General features: G+C 38.6%; 1 protein-coding gene across 1 annotated transcript in view; it reads right to left on the bottom strand.

Moving 5' to 3' along the window:
* Positions 1–21092, bottom strand: part of Mcm3 (minichromosome maintenance 3) — a 322450-nt gene that overhangs the window by 283518 nt on the left and 17840 nt on the right. The window lies entirely within an intron of this gene.

Genomic DNA, 21092 nt, shown 5'->3' with positions numbered 1-21092 from the left:
CCATGGTGGACACAGGAAGTTAAACAGGCAGTGAAGGAAAAGAAGAAAGCATATCAAAAGTTCCTGGCAAATAAGTCAGCTTGTGCTCTTAGAGAATACAGAGACATATGTAAGAAAGCTAAACACTGTGTAAAACTAGCTAAACAAAAGCCATGGGAGGGCTTTGGCAAGAACATAGAAAATAAATATCAAGAAGGTGGAAAATATTCTGGAAGTTATTGAAGAAGCTTAGAAATGCAGGAAAGAGTGCTGTAAAAGGAGTAAGAGATCACAAAGGTGATGTGAAAATGGGAGAAAAAGATATCCTTGAAGTATGGAGTAATTACTTTGAAAAACTGCTAAATGAAACAAGCAGTGATAGCACAGTGGTAAAAAACACTCAACAACAGACATACAGTCAGGAATACATATCCATACTTGAAGTAGAAAAAGCCATCAAAGGCTTGAAATGTGGAAAGGCAGCAGGAGTAGATGATTTTAACCAGAAATGCTGGAAGTATGGTGATATAAAAGTCTTGCAGTAGCTGCATTGTATAGTTCAGAATGCCTAGACAGTGGGACGAATTCCCGATGATTAGAGTAGAGCTCTCATAGTACCCATATATAAAAAAGGAAATAAAACTGAATGTGAGAATTACAGATGTATTTCCTAACTGAGTGTTCCTGGTAAGATTTATGCAAGTATACTTGAGAAATGGATGAGAAGAATTGTGGAAGAAAAGCTTGGCGAAGAACAAGCAAGATTCAGGTCAAATAGAGGCTGTCAGGATCAGATCTTCACTTTACGACAAATAGTCGAGAAATCATGGGAATATAACAAAGATCTGTATTTAGGTTTTGTCGATTTTAAAAAGGCATATGACAAGGTGCCAAGAGAGAAGCTAATCAATATGCTACAGTTAAATGGTGTCAATGGGGCATTATATCAAGCAATACTTAGTCTGTATTTGAGTTGTAAGTCATCAGTTAGAATTGAAGGAAGTACAGGAAGATGGTTTAATGTTAAATCTGGTGTGAGACAAGCATGTACGTTAATCCATCTGTTATTCATTATCTATATGGATCACATTATGAAGGAAAGTGGTATTAAACATGATATCAAAATTGGAGATGTTAATGTCAGCTCTTTGCTTTATGCAGACGATGTTATATCAATAAATCCACTACAAGTCTGCAAGATTCTCTGATTAAATTGAATAACTGTTGTAATAGATATGCTATGAAGGTCAGGAATAAAAAGGCAAAGACAATGAAAACAGGCAGAATCGTTGAACATGTCAACTGTGCTGTGAACAGAGAACCTGTGGAACAAGTAAAACATTGCATCTACTTAGATATGATTTCTAGTGAAGATGGTAATTTATATATAGAAATTGACAACAGAATCAACAAAGCTGGTAGGAAGTCAATTGAATAAATGTATATGGAATAAGAGAGAAATTAGTCAGAACACTAAATTAGCTGTATACAAGACAGTGTTCAAACCAATTTAAACTTATGGATCTGAGAACTGGATTAGAAATAAAACACATGACCAAAGACTAGAGACTGCAGATATCAGAGTCCTGAGAAAGATTAGAGGCATGAACAGATGGCATCAATGGCAAAATCACATTAAAAACGATGATATTAGGATAGAACTTGACATTGTCAGCATCCAGGAATGTGTTAGCAGAGCAAATCTCTGGTCATTGAAATAGAATCGGCGAGGAAAGATTAGCAAAACAAGTGTTCTCTGCCAGGTTGGCAGGAAAACAACCCAGTTCTCAGATCCATAAGTTAAAACTGGTTTGAACACTGTCTTGTATATTTTTTATACTAATGACTTAGGTCATTAGTATAAAAAGAATGTAGATTTTGAGTGGTTGGAGTTAGTTACCTGGTGATAAAAATGTCTAGGCATCTCTACACTTTAGGTTCATGTAGTTAGAGGAGGGAAGCCAGTTAGAGTTGAGAATATTAAAATCTTAGAAAGGTGACTTTGCTGTTAGTAAAAGATGTTATAAAGAAAATCAATTTAATTCTTTCACTGCTTGGAATATATAAACTATCCAAACTCTTCTAAGTTTCTTATTTTCTATTATAATTTAAATTAAATAAATAATATGCATTTTTTCCCCTTTTCAAGTTTAACCAAAATTGTGATGCAAATTATGTTTTATTAAAAATCTCTCTCAGTATTTTTATACAATATCGAACTTTCTGAATAACTCCATCATTCTTGCAATATTTAGAAATTATATTTTTTGAAAAACAGGGGACAGATACATAGAGAACCTAACATTCTGTTATATAGCTAAACAAAAGTGATGGGAAGACTTTGGTGAGAATTATTATTATTATTATTATTCAAGCCTCCATGGAGTCAAGACTCATCATGGGAGGTCCTTCGTAAGAACATAAAGTCTCTCAAGACTCATCGAGGGGGGGGGTCCCCCTAAGAAACACAAAGTCTATCATACCACACCTTAAACTCATTGACCGTTCTCACTCTCACCACTCCATCAGGCAATGCATTCAACGGTTCAACCACTCTCCATGCAAAGAAACCACTCCTCACCCTCTTGCTCACAGTTTCCTTTCGTAACTTCCAGGGATGGACTCTTGTCATCACTCCCTCCCGCTGTTCAAGCAAGCGAAAGAACTCCCCAGTGTCAACCCTGTAACCACCTCTCAACAGTTTAAAAGTCTCAATCAAATCACCTCTCCTACTTCTATCCACCAAACTCTGCAGTCCACATTCCCTCAGCCGATCCTCATAACCAAAATTGTACAGTACTGAAACCACCTTTGCCATCCATCTCTGTACCCTTTCCACAGTTAATTTATCCCCTTCAAATCCTGGGGACCGAATCTGAGAATAATAGTCTAAGTGTGGTGTGATCAGAGACTTATACAACGGAATGATAACCCTTTTATCTCTACAGGTCAGTGTCCTTCTCATAATTGCAGCAATCCTCTGTGTTACTTTCACCACCTTTACAATGTCCTCTAAATTTCAGGTTTCTATCAATCATCAACCCCAGATCTCTTGTCTCCCCTACTTCCTCCAGTCTACCGCCTCCCATAGAGTATGCAGCATCCCATCGATGTTTCCCAAACCTCAAGACCTTACATTTTGCTGCATTAAACTGACGCCCCCATTCATTTGCCCATTTATCTAGCTTATTCAAATCCTCTTGCAGGGCTACCACATCTGCACTATTACTAATAATCCTTCCCAGCTTCGCATCATCTGCAAACAACTGAATATGCCCTTGCAATCCACTGGCAATGTCATTGATATAAAGATTCCTTCCCTGTGGGACCCCACTTGTAACCTTCTGTCTCCTTGAAACTGCTCCACCATACACAACTCTGATACCTATCAGACAGCCAATCCTGAATCCAGTTGACCAATCTGACATCCAGACCCATGTGTTGCAACTTAAATATCAGCTTATCATGTGGAACCCTGTCAAATGCCTTTGCTAAGTCTAAGAAAATTGCAGTATATGCCTTTCCCTCATCTAATGTTCTTGTAACTTTATTATAAAAGGCTAGCATATTGCTAAAACAAGAGCACCCCTTCCCAAATCCATGTTGACTCTCATGGATAACACCACCCTCATCTGCCCAATGCTGTATACGGTCCCTGACTACTTTCTTCAAGATCTTAACAACTACTGATGACACACAAACTGGCCTAATTAGACACTTCCAGTCTGTTACCACCCTTATGCAATGGCACTATCTTACCTTCCTTCCATTCCCTGGGCACCTTTGCCGATGCCAGACTTTCATTGAAAAGCCAGGTTAAAGGCACTGTCAGTTCTCTAGCACATTCTCTCAAAACTCGTGGTGAAATACCATCCAGTCCCAAAGCTTTACTGACATCCAGAGTACTCAGTATCTGAAACACACACTCCTCCTGTACCTCTAAACCTCGAACCTGCCCTATCCCTCTAACAGTAAAACTGACTCCTCTAGGATGAAATACTCCAATAAAGTGTTCATTGAACAATTCCACTATGTCCTCTGCATCAGTCACTCTATTCCCATTTTTATCCCACAATATCATTCTTCCACAGTTATTTCTCCTCTTACTGGCCACATAATTAAAAAAATTCCCTAGGATTGTCTTTGGATCTTAGGGCCAATCTCCTCTCATATTCCAGTTTCGCTTTCCTTACCACTAGTCACTCTTCTGGCCTGTGTCTTATATTCTATATGCATCTTCTCTTCACCTGTCTCCTTATATCTCTTCCATAGTCTCTTTTTCGCATGCAATTCCTGTTTAATATTGTTTGTCATCCACTTTACTCCAAATTGTGTCCTCTTCCCCACTCGTGGTATACAACTTACCATTGCTGCTAACAAATATTCTTTCACAATTTCCCATGCACTAATGATATCCCAGCCTTCCAATTCCTCCCTCCATGAAACTTCCCGAAGTTGATGTCTAAGACTATTATAATCACCTGCTTTATAATTCCACATAAGTTCCCATCTTTTGATACTTCTGCATGTCTATTCATTTTTCCAAGTCAAAACCATATGGTCACTCTCTAACTGGTGGGAGAGATCTCATCTCAGTTATTATCAACTCTTCTGATGCTATAACCAAATCTAAAACTCTTGAACCTCTTGTTCCCTCTGTTACATGTTGCCTAAGACATTTGTCCCTCAAGAATTCTAGAAATTCCATTCCACTATTGCTACATGCATCTTCCTCTCTCCAATTAATACTACTGAAGTTAAAATCTCCCATAACAATCATTCTTCTTGCACTTGCCAAACTTAACTGTCTAAACATCTCCTGGTCCCCATCCTCTGTGCTCCTGGGTCTGTAGCAACACCTCACTAAATATCCTGTCTTGTCCACCTCTACCTCACACTATATACTCTCAAAATCATTTGCTCGCTGCCTTCCAAAGCCTCCACTCTTAGAGGACATAAGTCGTCACTTATCATAAGCAGTACCCCACCACCACGCTTTCCCCTCCTATCCTGCCAAAAAATGCTGTACCCAGCGACTTCTATTCCTGTTATTATATCCTCTTCTGTCAACCACGTCTCAGTGATCCCAATCATTTCTGGCCAGGCTGATGCTATCTGCACCACCAATTTATCTCCCTTATTCCAGATACTCCTGGCATTAGTATAAAGCATATAAATGCCATTGTTTCCATACCCAGCATTATCCTTACTCAACTCCACTGGGCTCAGTGTTACCTGATGTCGTGTCCCTTCTCCCAAGTATCCATTCCCACAAGAGGCCACCCCTGCTATCATCCTCCCTGGGACACACTGACTCGTTCAGAACAGCAATCTCTCCAGATGCCTACATCCTTCCTCATTCAAATGTAAGCAGTCTTCTCTCCTCTCTTTCCTCAAACGCACTCCAAGCATCCACATATACCAGTCCTCTCTTGTCACACATTCTAGCTATTATGTCATCAATATTGCTGCTCTTCTGCTCAGCTCATCATTATCATACCTAGGCAACACGCACACTATTTTTCCTCTCTCTGTCTTTTTCATCCGTACATCCTCAAGCAAAAATCTCATATCTTGCTGCCTGACTTACATTGCCACTCAAGTCATTTGTTCCTACCATCACAATCATCTCATCCACCCTTTCGCCTCTCTTAATTGCCATAGCCACCATTTCTATTGTTCCTCCTGGCAAACACTCCTGACGCATCTTGAACATCACGGATCATTGAGTCACCATACATTATACCTCTTACTATTCTCTCTCTCCTATTGTTTCCATTCTCTCCTCTTCTTTCATTCCCATAGGTCTCTCTCATTCCCTCTCCTCTACTGCTATTCTCTCTTCTAGCATTCCCATACCTCTCTCTCCTACTTTTTCCATTCTCTCCTCTTCTAACACTCCCATACATCTCTCTCATTCCCTCTCTCCTACTGTTTCTATTTTCTCCACTTCTAGCACTTCCACATCCCTCTCTCATTTCGTCTCTCCTACTGTTTCCATCCTCTCATCTTCTAGCATTCCCATACCTCTCTCTCATTCCATCTCTCCTACCACTTCCATTCTCTGCTCTTCTAGCACTTCCATATCTCTCTCTCTCATTCCATCTCTCCTACTGTTTCCATCCTCTCATCTGCTAGCATTCCCATACCTCTCTCTCATTCCCTCTCTTCTACTGTTTCCATTCTCTCCTCTTCTAGCACCCCCATACCTCTCACTCATTCCCTCTCTTCTACTGTTTCCTTTCTCTCCTCTTCTAACATTCCAAAAATTCTCTCTTTCCCCTACTCTGATTAGGCTTGCATTTATCTCTTCCATTCTCCTAATCTTATCTTTCATACTTCTGCTCTCATTCACAAGACATTCCACCTCCTCTTTCAGCTCATCTATCTCCCTCTGCAGGTCAGTCACTCTTAATATATGGAAAATGGAAATATGGAAAATAAATATCAGGAGGTTAGCAAAATGTTCTGGAGGCTCTGTATCGTTGCAGTGGCTAGACGGGATTCTGACTTAGAGGCGTTCAGTCATAATCCCACGGATGGTAGCTTCGCACCACTGGTCACTCGACCAAGCACATGTACCAAGTGTCCGAACCTGCAGTTCCTCTCGTACTGAGCAGGATTACTATCGCAACGACTAGTCATCAGTAGGGTAAACCTCACCTGTAATCTTTATCATTAGGTTATGTTCTCCTACAGTATACAATTGCATCAACCTTGAGGTTCATACCCCTGACTAGTACTCTCTTACAATACCCAACTACTTCAATACTGATTTCCACTAGTGCTCATTCTAGTGTTCTCTTACAGTATACAGTTGCATCAACCTTGAAGTTCATCACCCTTCATAATACTGTCTTTCATTATACTATTTCATATCACTAGTGCCCACTCTAGTGTTCTCTTATAGTATACAATTGCATCAACCTTGAGGTTCATCACCCCAACTTCACCTATTACAATATCAGTTCAGACACTCTTGCTTTAATGACCTAAAGGCCATATTAATTGCCACTATTAATAATTCTACAGACCTGTATAGTTCATGCTCTCACTCTCGTCAAAAGATGCACCAGCCTATGCTGGGCCACTAGAACTTCTCCTGAAAGGCTCTAAATTACTACTGTTTTCACCAATCCATTGTATGTTCATTTCCTTAACGTAGCTTAGAATTAACTTACATACTAACTTAAAACTATTAACTAGATTCCCCCTAACCCTATCAATGAACAAAAACATCACCATATCATAAACTTTGCTCTTTATTCTTTTTGAGCCTTTCTACATATTTATCTAGAGTAACTCATAATTAGATGTGTCAACTCAGAGTTCCACAATCCGCAATCACATGAGAGGCCCAATGCCAATGAGTCGGGATTAAAGACAGATTCCCTACGTTATATGCTCATAGGGGAGCAGCGAGAGCCTTTAGGGCACTCTCACCTCTTCCCGACCACAGACAGTGGGTCAGATAGCCAAAATTTCCTACGATAAAGCTCGTGTGCGTAGGTGCATGGGTGGGATGGCAATTCCCCACGTTAAGAGCAGCATTATTCAGTAGTAACATCCCTACTGAGCATACTCCTTAGGCGGCCTCACTCGGAGACCAACCAGACCTGAATTATCACAAAGTGACTCCAGGAATTATCAAATGTGCTAAAAGCACTCACCAGGCTTCCCCTGGTGATTTAAAGCAGCCATCAATGGACTCACACCAACGAATTATGCTACTGAAAAAGAAAATCAAAATGATGCCTTTAAAAGACATCTGGAGGCCACTTCTCCACGTCAAGTGTTGCTTTAATAGCAATCACCTTCGGGACCTCTCTGTGAGGCCAACCGGACCCGGTGTGGCATGAGCTGTCTCCGGGAATTAACTTCTGTGCATTATGCACTCTCCCATCTCACCATAGAAATTTGACTATATAAACATCATTCAAATATAATCCTGCTCGATATTTATAAAATTCTCTTACAAACTGTGCATTATGCACTCTCCAATCTCACAATATACAAATAAAATTGGCTAGTTATACTTCATTCAATTATTATCCTGTTATTCATTCATTACAATTACTCACAATCAGTAATTACATGTCCACCTCAATGAGAGTCATGTTTACTACCACCGATCACCCACGATCTTAATTGATATTCTTTCACTTAAACATTCAGAGCACTGGGTAGAAATCACATTGCGTCAACAACTCTCAACAACCATTTCGCAGTATGCTTCGTTTTAATTAGACAGTCGGATTCCCCTGGTCCATGCCAGTTCTGAGTTGGCTGTTAGTTGCCGGCCAAAACGGTCGCGCCAGAAGGGGCCATCTGGCACGCCGCGCAGCTGAGGCATTCCACAAGAAGGCCCCGACGCTGGTCCAGACTCAACCGTTCCATCACTGGACAGTTTCGCCCAGTCCCGGTGCAGTGCCATACCCGCTTCGGACCCCAGCCCGACCGGCCCAGTCCTCAGAGCCAATCCTTGTCCCGAGGTTACGGATCCGTCTTGCCGACTTCCCTTACCTACATTATTCTATCGACTAGAGGCTGTTCACCTTGGAGACTTTTTGCTTAGTGTGAAAATTCTCTTAATTCTCATGGTGATGGAGATGCATATAAGATAGAAGATGATCCACGTTTAAAGAACTTGAGTGCGTGGAGAGTTTCTGTTCCACAGATAGCAACTCATTTAGATCACAATTGTAAACATTATGAAAGTTTTATTATTCAAGTTCAAAGAATTGATGTTCGTGATGAAGGTAGCAGTGATAGCACAGTGGTAAAAAAACACTGACCAGGCATGCAGTCAGGAATATATATATCCATACTTGAAGTAGAAAAAACCATTAAAAGCCTGAAACATAAGACGGAAAAGACTGGAAAGGCAGCAGTTCTACTCCAATGAACTATGCAGTTCAGCCACTGCACAGTTCAGAAGACCTGGACAGAGGGACAAATTCCAGATGATTGGAGTAGAACTCTCATAGTACCATTATATAAAAAGGGAAATAAAACTGAATGTGAGAATTACAGAGGTATTTCTCTACTGAGTGTTCTTAGTAACCGTTTCTCAAGTATACTTGCTATGCAAGTATACTTGAGAAAAGGTTGAGAAGGATTGTGGAAATGAAGTTTGGTGAAGAACAAGCTGGATTCAGGTCAAATAGAGATTGTCAGGATCGGATTTTCACTTTACGACAGATAGTAGAGAAATCATGAGAATATAACAAAGATCTGTATTTAAGTTCTGTAGATCTTGAAAAGGCACATGACAAGGTGCCAAGAGAGAAGCTATTCAATATGCTACAGTTATATGGTATCAACGGGACATTATATCAAGCATTACTTAGTGGTTTAATGTTAAATCTGGTGTCAGACATCCTTGTCTATATAGATCACATAATGAAGGAAAGTGGTATTAGGCCTGATACAGTGGTGCCTCGAAATTCGACAGTTGAATTTCGTGGGCCAGTGCATGGAATTGTGCGATGTCATTTGTCATTTCTTGTTGGGCTGCGTTGGTGTTTGCTCGTGTTGTTTGTGCTAATTTTCAATTCTGCATTTTTCAGAAAGTAAAAATTTTGTGCATTCGCAGTTATCATTATTTTTTTGAGTAAAATATAAGAATGGGTTTAAAGAGAAGTGAACAGAGAAATAATTCAGGAAAGAAGCACACTTGATTGAGCATAGAGAAGAAGAGAGAAATTGTAGATGACGTGCAGAAAGGTAGAACAATTACAGATGTAGCTCAAGAGTTATAGCATTCCTAGATCAACTGTGGCAACTTTTTGGCAACAGATCGAGAAGATTATGGGTGCTAGGGTGTCTGCTGGTGTAATGAAGATTTCTGACAATAATAGATCTTCAATCAATGAAGGGATGGAAAAGCTGCTTATCACCTGGATTAGAGAATGAGAGATGAAGGGAGATCCAGTAACTCGGGCGATGATTTGTGAGAAGGATAGGTTAATTTTTTAAGAATTGCAGAAGAAAACTCCAGGATGTAACTCAGATCAAACTGTGGAATTCAAAGCAAGTTAAGGCTGGTTTAACAGATTCGAAGGTAGAATAGGAACCCATAGTGTTCTCAGACAGGGAGAAGCTGCTAGTGCAGATAGAGAGGCTGCAGAAACGTTTGTGAAAAAATTTGAAGATTTAATCAGGAAAGAAGGCTACCTGCTACAGCAAATTTTTAATGGGGAAGAAATTGGGTTATTTTGGAAGCGCTTGCAAAATCGAACCTAAGTGAATCTCCCAGCACATAAGCCTATTAATGATAGGCTTACCTTGTTATTGGCAGCAAATGCAAGTGGAAACTTTAAACTAAAGCCATTTCTGGTCTACCACTCAGAAAATCCTCGGTGTTTTGGGAAGAAAATCATTATGGATCAAGAAGTGATTGCTTGTTTTAAAAAACTTTACACCAAGGTTTTGTTCTCACGGCTTTTCAACGTGGCTCACTCTTCTGACAAGACATTCAAGCAGTTCTGGAATATACCAAGTTCAACGTTCTCCACACCATTTCCTTTATTAAAACTGCCTGACATGGAGTGACACAGAGAACCCTTCGTGCATCGTAGAAGAAACTCATTCCTAATTTTTCTCAGAATGACAACAGTGCAGACCAAGCAGCTGGAGAATCAGAAGCAGCTGCAGTCATGCGAGAGATCATTTCGACAGCAAAGAATCTCCAGCTGCCAGAAAGTACCAGATCGACATAATAGGGGGTGACTGAAACAAAAAAGACAAAAACTGGTGAGATCTTTCTGAGAAATAAATACAAAATGTTATATCCAGGAAATGACAATCAAGGAAAAGAAGGAGTAGCCATAGTATTCAACACAAAATACGAGGCTAATCTTCTTCAATGGCAGTCAGTCTCGAGTAGCGTAATGTGGGCAAATATGAGAATGAGGGAACTGGACAATGAGACTTATTTGTGCCTATGGACAGAAGGTTCTACTAAGGTAGAAGTGGAGGAATTTTTTGATGCTTTAGAAAAAGCAACAGATACAATGAAAAAGGAAAAGTTGGTCCTTGTTGGGGATCTAAATAGCAGAGTAGGAAATGATTGTGAGACATACAAAAATATTTGGGGAAAATTTGGAGAAAAGTGCAAAGCTAATAATAATGGCAATATCTGTTGGATTTCTGCTCAGGACATGGACTGGTTATTACTAACACCATGTTCCAACATAAAAATGTGCACAAATTCACATGGAATTTGTGCACATTTTTATGTTGGAAGAGAAGAGGCAAGGAATAAGAAAAGTCTCATTGACTATGTCATTGTTGATAGCGATGTTTTCTCCCTAGTGCAGGACTCCAGAGTGTACAGAGGATTTGAAATTGGAAGTGATCACTATTTAGTCTTGAACAGGATAAAATTGAATTTCATATTGAAAAGAATGACATGTAAGAAAGTGTTAAAGCGAATAAAAGTTGAGCAGCTCTCAGATGTGAACTGTAGACTAAAATACACAAAGATTATTGAAAAAAAAAGAAAGAGTTTGGGAACAGGAATCAAACCTTGGACATTCAGTGGCAAGTCTTGAAGAAAGCCCTGATTGATTCAGCTAGAGAGGCATGTGGTGAGGTTGTCTGCAAGGATAGAAAAATCAGAACTCCCTGGTGGACAGAGAAAGTTAAAGAGGAAGTTAAAGAGGCAGTGAAGGAAAAGAAGAAAGCATATCAAAAGTTCCTGTCAAATAAGTCAGCTTGTGCTCTTAGAGAATATAGAGACAAATGCAAGAATGCTAAACACCGTGTAAAACTAGCTAAACAAAAGTCATGGGAGGACTTTGGCAAGAATATAGAAAATAAATATCAAGAAGGTGGCAAAATATTCTGGAGGTTGTTGAAGAAACTAAGGAATGGAGGAAAGAGTGCTGTAAAAGGAGTTAGAGATGATAAAGGTGACATGAAAACGGGAGAAAAAGATATCCTTGTAGTATGGAGTAATTACTTTGAAAAACTGCTAAATGAAACAAGCAGTGATGACAGCACAGTGGTAAAAAACACTGACCAGGCAGTCAGGAATACATATCCATACTTGAAGTAGAAAAAGCAATTAGAGGCTTGAAATGTGGAAAGGCAGCAGGAGTAGATGATATTCGACCTGAAATGCTGAAGTATGGTGGTATAAAAGTCTAAAAGTGGCTGCACTGCATAGTTCAGAAAGCCTGGACAGAGGGACGAATTCCCAACGATTTACAGGGTGTTCGGGATAAATTTGACAGTTTCGTAAGGAAAAAGAAAATCTTCTTTGTATCTATTAAATTTAATGAATTGACAAAAAAACATTACAGGCAGAGTTAATTACAATACTATCAACAAGATTTACTCAAATTAACCACCATTAGCATCGATCACAGCTTCAATTCTGCTTCGGAACCTCGAACAAGCTGATGCTACAGTCTCCCTGGGAAGGGCCGCAAAAACTGTTTTAATTTTATCCATTAACTGGGCTTTTGTATTACTGGAAGTGCGATTGGTGTCTTTTTCAACTGCGCCCCATACAAAATAATCCATGGGGTTAAAGTCTGGGGAGTTTGGAGGCCAAACATTTGGACTGGTGAAGTCGTAGAAATTTTCAGACAACCATTTTTGACTTTTCCCAGAGGTGTGGCAAGGGGCCGAATCCTGCTGCCATACATACGGCCTACCATTGGCTACCCCTGTTATCCAGGGCTTGACTACAGTTAGCAACTCCACGAACAAAGCCCGAATTCCAATGCCAGGGTTCTTCAACACCTGTTCCTGCAGATTTGCGAGGAATTCTGCTGTACGAACGCAATCAGATCGTCTGCTAGGGATCTTTCTTCTTGCTACATCCTCGTAGTCACCATTGCAAGTCTCTAGTTCATGCCTGATTGTTTTTACTGTATTCAGGGAGCATTGGGCAGCAGTCGTAATATCCTTATTTTGATGGCGGGCACGAATCATCATGATACAAGTTATTCTCTTCCATGATTCAGGTGGGTTCCAGCTATCCATCCTTTCTGACATCTTGTATATGAATGAAGAAGGGTCCAAACTTTTAAATGAAGAGAAGTGTGTGTTAATACATGTAACTTACGGAAAAATATAATTAATTATAAATATGTCAAATTTATCCCGAACACCCTGTAGAGTAGAGCTCTCATAGTACCCATGTATAAAAAGGGAAATAAAACTGAATGTGAAAATTACAGAGGTATTTCCCTGCTGAGTGTTCCTGGCAAGATCTATGCAAGTATACTTGAGAAACGGTTGAGAAGAATTGTGGAAGAAAAGCTGGGTGAAGAACAAGCTGGATTCAGGCCAAATAGAGGCTGTCAAGATCAGATCTTCACTTTATGACAAATAGTCGAGAAAGCATGGGAATATAACAAAGAACTGTATTTAAGTTTTGTCGATTTGGAAAAGGCATATAACAAGGTGCCAAGAGGGAAGCTATTCAATATGCTACAGTTATATGGTGTCGATGGGGCATTATATCAAGCAATACTTAGTCTTTATTTGAGTTGTAAGTCAGCAGTTAGAACTGAAGGAAGTACAGGAAGATGGTTTAAATGTTAAATCTGGTGTGAGACAAGGATGTACATTATCTATATGGATCACATTATGAAGGAAAGTGGTATTAAACATGATATCAAAATTGGAGATGTTAATGTGAGCTCTTTGCTTTATGCGGATGATGTTATACTTCTAAATAAATCCGCTACACGTCTGCAAGATTCTCTGACTAAATTGAATACTGTTGTAATAGATATGGTATGAATGTCAGCAATACAAAGACAAAGACAATGAAAATAGGCAGAATCATTGAAAATGTCAACAGTGTTGTGAACAGGGAACCTGTGGAACGAGTAAAACATTTTAGCTACTTAGGCAAGATTTTTACTGAAGATGGTAAATTAAATATAGAAATAGACAACAGAATCAGCAAAGCTGGTATGGTGGGAAGTCAATTGAATAAATTGATATGGGATAAGAGAGAAATTAGTTGGAACACAAAATTAGCTGTACACAAGGCTGTGTTCAAACTAATCTTAACTTAAGGATCTGAGAGCTGAGTCAGAAGTAAAACATTTGACCAAAGACTAGAGACTGCAGATATGAGAGTCCTAAGAAAGATTAGGAGCATGAACAGATGGCATCAATGGCAATATCATATTAAAAACAAGGATATTAGGAAAGAACTTGACATTGTCAGCATCCAGGAATGCATCAGCAGAGTTAATCTCAGATGGTATGGTCACTTCAACAGAATTTGAGAGGAAAGATTAGCAAAACAAGTGTTCTCTTCCAGGTTGGCAGGAAAAAGATCCTGAAATAGCTGGTACAACAGAACAGAAACAAGACAAAATTTCTGAAGAAACAAAACAGTGTATGAAGAAACGAAGAGAAATTAAACAATTGAATAATCTACACAATAAAATTGAATACACTGAACTGTGCAAAACAGATGGTTGCAGTCAAACTAACTAGCGACAGATATGCTATAGCATGAAGAATTTTACTCAGTATTATATCAGGATGATGAATTAAATGAAGAAAAAGACAACCACGAAATAGCTGAAGTACCACAGATTCTACCAGAAGATATGTGGAGCATCCAAAGCTGGCAAAATGGAAAAGCTGCAGGTGAGGTGGAGTCATAGCTGAATTTCTAAAAGAAGGTGGAGAAATGATTGATAAACTCTTAGTAAAACTATGAAGAAGGCTACCCTAATTCTACTACATAAAAAAGGTGAGGTAGAAGACTTGATAAACTACTGATCCATCAGTCTACAATCAGTGGTTTACAAAGTGTTTACAAGTCTTAGCTCATAGGCTTTATATGACTCTGGACCTAGCACAACCAAAAGAACAGGCAGGCTTACAAAGTGGCTTTAGCACAATAGACCATATTCAAGTTGTACAGCAGATTATTGAACGGTGTAAGGAATATCAATTACCATTATGTCTTGGTTTTATTGATTATGAGAAAGCCTTTGATTCAGTAAAACTTGTGCAATACTTAAAGCATTACGAAACCAACAACTAGAGGAGCCATACGTCAGGACCATCAAATTAGCATACACCAATGCCACAGCAGCAATTCTTTCAATGGAAACATTCCTACTGTGGAAATACAGAGAGGTATAAGACAGGGTGACACAATATTTTCGAAATTATTCACAGCATGCCTAGAAGAAATATTCAAACTTCTTGATTGAGAAAGGTCTGAAGATAAATGGAAGATAATTAAGCCATTTACAGTTTGCAGATGACATAGTTATCTTTACTTCAACTGCACATGAATTACAGACTCGTATCCAAGAACTCTAAATTGCTAGCAAAACAGCTGGCCTAAAGAAGATCCAAGTTATGTTTAATAGCTATGTCCAACCAGAAATAATAAAAATCAATAATGATGAAATTAAACAAGTAGATCATTACATATACTTAGGACAACAGATATCAATGGAACAAAATATCATGGACGAAATTAAAAGACGCATGATGCTTAGGTGGAAGGCATTTGGAAAATTACATTCAATATTCAAAAGCCAACTGCCATTATGCCTGAAAAGAAACATTTTTAACCAATCTATTTTTCCTATATTGACATAAGGCTGTGAAACATGGACAATGAATGCAAAGGAAATTCAAAAATTAAAAACAACACAATTTAGTATGCTTGGTATCACAAGACTGGATCACAAAAGGAAAACGTAGATAAGAAATCAAACCAAAGTCTCTAACATTATAGGAAGAGTGAAACATCTGAAGTAGTAATGGGCTGGGCATATTGCTCCAAGATAAGATCAACGATGCACAAAAGAAGTATTGGATTGGATTCCATGAGAGGAAAAACGACCACAATGCCAACCTAAATCACGGTGGATTGATGATATCATCAGATTTGCAGGAGTGACTTGGGAAAGGGGCCATGGATAGACAGTTCTGGAGTAATCTTGGAAAGGTCTTCATCCATATACACACTGACTTCATATTGTAAGAAAGTTTTCTGCCTGGATACAAAGTATTACATTCTTGTTTTGATACTTTACCCAAGCATAGGCAAACAAATTTTGCAAGTGAAGTAGCTTCGTGACCAGTCCACTTGTATATTGAGGCTGTTAACTTCACATCAAGGGGTGCTTAAGGGTCAAAGCTGTATAACTGAGAGGAGACCTCCACATAGCCTTTAAAGGAATGCGGAGAACCGACCAGGGCTTCTGACCTAATGTCCAATCCTCACCTTCTCGTGGTGCACCCTGTTGGGTATCTACTTGGATACTGAACGAACAAGGATGGGCTGGCAATTTGGGATTTAGCCGACCAAATTGTATTCTTATTGGTTAAACCAAAATAAAAAATGATGGCACAACATGACAAAATTTCAAGCCGGCTGGGGCGTCGCCCGTTGTTTTCGCCAGGGAACCAGGGCGAACAGCGAAAAGTCAGCTACTGGAACAAATCTGAAAACAAACCCCAACTCAGCATCACCAGAGTTAAAGATCGGTACTATCGACGTAAGAAGCCTGAATGGCAAAGAAATGGAGCTAGCTGTGGAATTAGATAAGTACCAGATCGACATAATAGGGGTGACTGAAACAAAAAAGACCAAAACTGGTGAGATCTTTCTGAGCAATAAATACAAAATGTTATATTCAAGCAATGACAATCAAGGAAAAGAAGGAGTAGCCATAGTATTCAACACAAAATACGAGGCTAATCTTCTTGAATGGCAGTCAGTCTCAAGTAGAGTAACGTGGGCAAATATGAGAAAGGGGAACTGGACAATGAGATTTATTTGTGCCTATGGTCCCACAGAAGGTTCTACTAAGGTAGAAGTGGAGGAATTTTTTGATGCTTTAGAAAAAGCAACTGACACAATGAAAAAGGAAAAGTTGGTCCTTGTTGGGGATCTAAATAGTAGAGTAGGAATTGATTGTGAGACATACAAAAATATTTTGGGAAAATTTGGAGAAAAGAGCAAAGCTAATAATAATGGCAAATATCTGTTGGATTTCTGCTCAGGACATGGACTGGTTATTACTAACACCATGTTCCAACATAAAAATGTGCAAAAATTCACATGGAGAGAAAAGGCTAGGAATAAGAAAAGTCTCATTGACTATGTTATTGTTGATAGTGATGTTTTCTCCCTGGTGCAGGACACCAGAGTGTACAGAGGATTTGAAATTGGAAGTGATCACTATTTAGTCTTGAGCAGGATAAAATTGAATTTCATATTGAAAAGTATAACATGTAAGAAAGTTTTAAAGCGAATAAAAGTTGAGCAGCTCTCAGATGTGAACTGTAGACTAAAATACAGAAGTATTATTAAAAATGAAAGAGTTTGAGAACAGGAATCAAACCTTGGAGATTCAGTGGCAAACTCTGAAGGAAACATTGATTGATTCTGCCAGAGAGGCATGTGGTGAGGTTGTGTGCAAGGATAAAAAAATCAGAACTCCCTGGTGGACACAGGAAGTTAAAGAGGCAGTGAAGGAAAAGAAGAAAGCATAAGTTCCTGGCAAATAAGTCAGCTTTTACTCTTACAGAATACAGAGACAAATGTAAGAAAGCTAAACACTGTAAAACTAGCTAAACAAAAGTCATGGGAGGACTTTGGCAAGAACATAGAAAATAAATATCAAGAAGGTGACAAAATATTCTGGAGGTTGTTGAAGAAGCTTAGGAATGGAGGAAAGAGTGCTGTAAAAGGAATTAGAGATGATAAAGGTTACATGAAAACAGGAGAAAAAGATATCCTTGAAATATGAAGTAATTACTTTGAAAAACTGCTAAATGAAACAAGCAGTGATGACAGCACAGTGATAAAAAACACTGACCAGGCATGCAGTCAGGAATACATATCCATACTTGAAGTCGAAAAAGCCATCAAAGGTTTGAAATGTGGAACGGCAGCAGGAGTAGATGATATTCGACAAGAAATGCTGAAGTATGGTGGTATAAGAGTCTTACAGTGGCTGCACTGCATAGTTCAGAAAGCCTGGACAGAGGGACGAATTCCCGATGATTGGAGTAGAGCTCTCATAGTACCCATATATAAAAAGGGAAATAAAACTGAATGTGAGAATTACACAGGTATTTCCCTACTGAGTGTTCCTGGCAAGATCTATGCAGGTATACTTGAGAAACGGTTGAGAAGAATTGTGGAAGAAAAGCTTGGTGAAGAACAAGCTGGATTCGGGCCAAATAGAGGCTGTCAGGATCAGATCTTCACTTTACGACAAATAGTCGAGAAAGCATGTGAATATAACAAAGATCTGTATTTAAGTTTTGTCGATTTGGAAAAGGCATATGACAAGGTGCCAAGAGAGAAGCTATTCAATACGCTGCAGTTATATGGTGTCAATGGGGTATTATATCAAGCAATACTTAGTCTTTATTTGAGTTGTGAGTCAGCAGTTAGAAATGAAGGAAGTACAGAAAGATAGTTTAATGTTAAATCTAGTGTGAGACAAGGATGTACATTATCCCCTATGTTATTCATTATCTATATGGATCACATTATGAAGGAATGTGGTATTAAACCTGATATCAAAATTGGAGATGTTAATGTCAGCTCTTTGCTTTATGCAGATGATGTTATACTTCTAAATAAATCTGCTACAAGTCTGCAAGAGTCTCTGACTAAATTGAATAGCTGTTGTAATAGATATGGTATGAAGGTCAGCAATAAAAAGACAAAGACAATGAAAATAGGCAGAATCATTGAAAATGTCAACTGTGTTGTGAATGGAGAACCTGTGGAACAAGTAAAACATTTCAGCTACTTAGGCACAATTTTTACTGAAGATGGTAAACTAAATATAGAAATAGACAACAGAATCAGCAAAGCTGGTATCGTGGGAAGTCAATTGAATAAATTCATATGGAATAAGAAAGAAATTAGTCGGAACACTAAATTAGCTGTATACAAAACTGTGTTCAAACCAATTTTAACATGGATCTGAGAGCTGGGTCAGAAGTAAAACACTTGACCAAAGACTAGAGACCGCAGATATGAGAGTCCTGAGAAACATTAGAGGCGTGAACAGATGGCATCAATGACAATATCATATTAAAAATGAGGATATTAGGAAAGAACTTGACATTGTCAGCATCCAGAATGCGTTAGCAGAGCTAATCTCAGATGGTATGGTCACTTAAATAGAATGGGAGAGGAAAGATTAGCAAAACAAGTGTTCCCTGCCAGGTTGGCAGGAAAACGACCCAGAGGAAGACCAAGATATAGGTGGATTGATATGGTACAAAGTGCCTTAGACGATAGAAATATAAGATCTGATAATGTTGGAGTCTTGACAAGTAACAGACTGATTTGGAGGAAAATTGTAGATAGGAAGTTAGTAATGATGTAATTTTTTCATGTAGTACTGTCATATCCTGTACACCCCTTGAGGGTACATGGCAGGAATTTGATGATGATGATGAGTTCTTGTTACATCCTTTTAAAGCCCTTGGGTTCTGAGTTCGATAGACAAGCAGTGGCTTCAATTTAAAATCTCAATTAGCATTCCCTCCAAGCATAACAGTTAAGCAATCTTTTGATACTTTACAGCCAGGCTGCGCTACTTCTTTTTTTGATATAAAAGTTCTAGATGGCATTTTTTTCCAATAGACTCCAGTTTCATCTACACTGAAAATTTGGCGGTAATCATAATAATTTTCTTCAATAATTTTCTGCAGCTCAGCAGGAAATGTGGATGCAGCATCTTCATCGGCACTTGCAGCTTCACCTGTTATTTTCACATTCTTTAGTCCAGCTCTAGATTTAAAATTTTCAAGCCAGCCTTTGCTAGCTGCGAATTTTGAATTGTCTTCTTTATATTTTAGTCTTTTTAAGTCTTGAAAACAGTATTAGAGCTTTGGCCATGATATTAAAGGCACTAATTGGAATTCTCTTTTGATTGCAGTCTTCCAGCCAAATAACCAACAGATCTTCCATTTCAACTATTATAACACTCCGGTTACGTGTGCATTGCATACTTGCATATGTAGATGCCACTTTACCTTGCTCGCAATGCTCATCAGCTTTGGATAAAATAATCCATATTGTAGACTCGTTAAAACCAAATTCACATCCAATCTTACTTTTACTTTCACTTAAATTTTACTTTTACTTAAATCTTTTAATTATATAAAGTTTTGTATCTAAGGTAATTACCTTCCTCTTTTTTTTTTTTTTCACTTAATGACCCATTGTGGGATTGCTCTTATTCTTCGACATGGTCAATGGGCTGTAAAATTTACGAAGAACGTAATTTGTAAATACGTACAACAGAACAACTGGAGCTTGTAATGTACCCACTCTCAATGCTAGCAGCAAAGTAACTGGCTGGCACTCAGCCTCATGGCGTGATTTTCATGATTTTCACCCGCTGTTGTTTCAACTGCCTTTGAAAATGTCTTTTTAAGAAAATAGGCTTTGAAAGTTACAATGACTCCCATGTCCATAGGTTGTAACAATGATGTTGTATTTGGTGGGGAAAATAAAACTTTCACATTCTCATACAGATCATTAAGAGAATTTGGACGACCATGAGTCGTGAGCATGATTTTACGTGGTAAATTTAAAGGCGCATTAATCAAAACTCTTGCCGTGTATATCAAGGGATTGCCGCAATTAATTTCGCTGCGATAATCAAATCCACGTTAAGCAAGGGATACCTGTATATATTCTTGCTTTAATACTGTAGGATGCCAGATGAGTATAACAGAGTATTATAGGAGAATGAATGTTAGTTCTGAAACCTAAGAGTACAACAGTGTGTATGTGTGTGTGTGTGTGTGGAGAGGGTAATATGACTAAATCCCAAGATCCTAAATCCCTTACCATTTTGATCAGTAATGGGAGGGTGGGGGAATTAGTAATGGAGGACTGGACATTCAATCAGAAGTCTTAGTTAGTTATCCACATTTCTTAGTCTATGTGGGGGTTTCCTCCTAGTTATTTTCGCCTTAAGACCAGTTGGGATTAACATATAAATAAATAAATTTATTTATTTATTTATATGTTAATCCCAATGATTTTAGTGGAAATGACAAATTAAATTTGGAAACAGAATAATCGATATAAAAAAATTCATAAAAAATTAAATAATGCATAA

This window comes from Typopeltis vanoorti, chromosome 5 (genome assembly GCF_054136105.1).
Source record: "Typopeltis vanoorti isolate ZY-2024b chromosome 5, IOZ_Tvanoo_1.0, whole genome shotgun sequence".
Classification (NCBI taxonomy): domain Eukaryota; kingdom Metazoa; phylum Arthropoda; class Arachnida; order Uropygi; family Thelyphonidae; genus Typopeltis; species Typopeltis vanoorti.
This window is presented reverse-complemented; position numbering and strand designations above follow the sequence as displayed.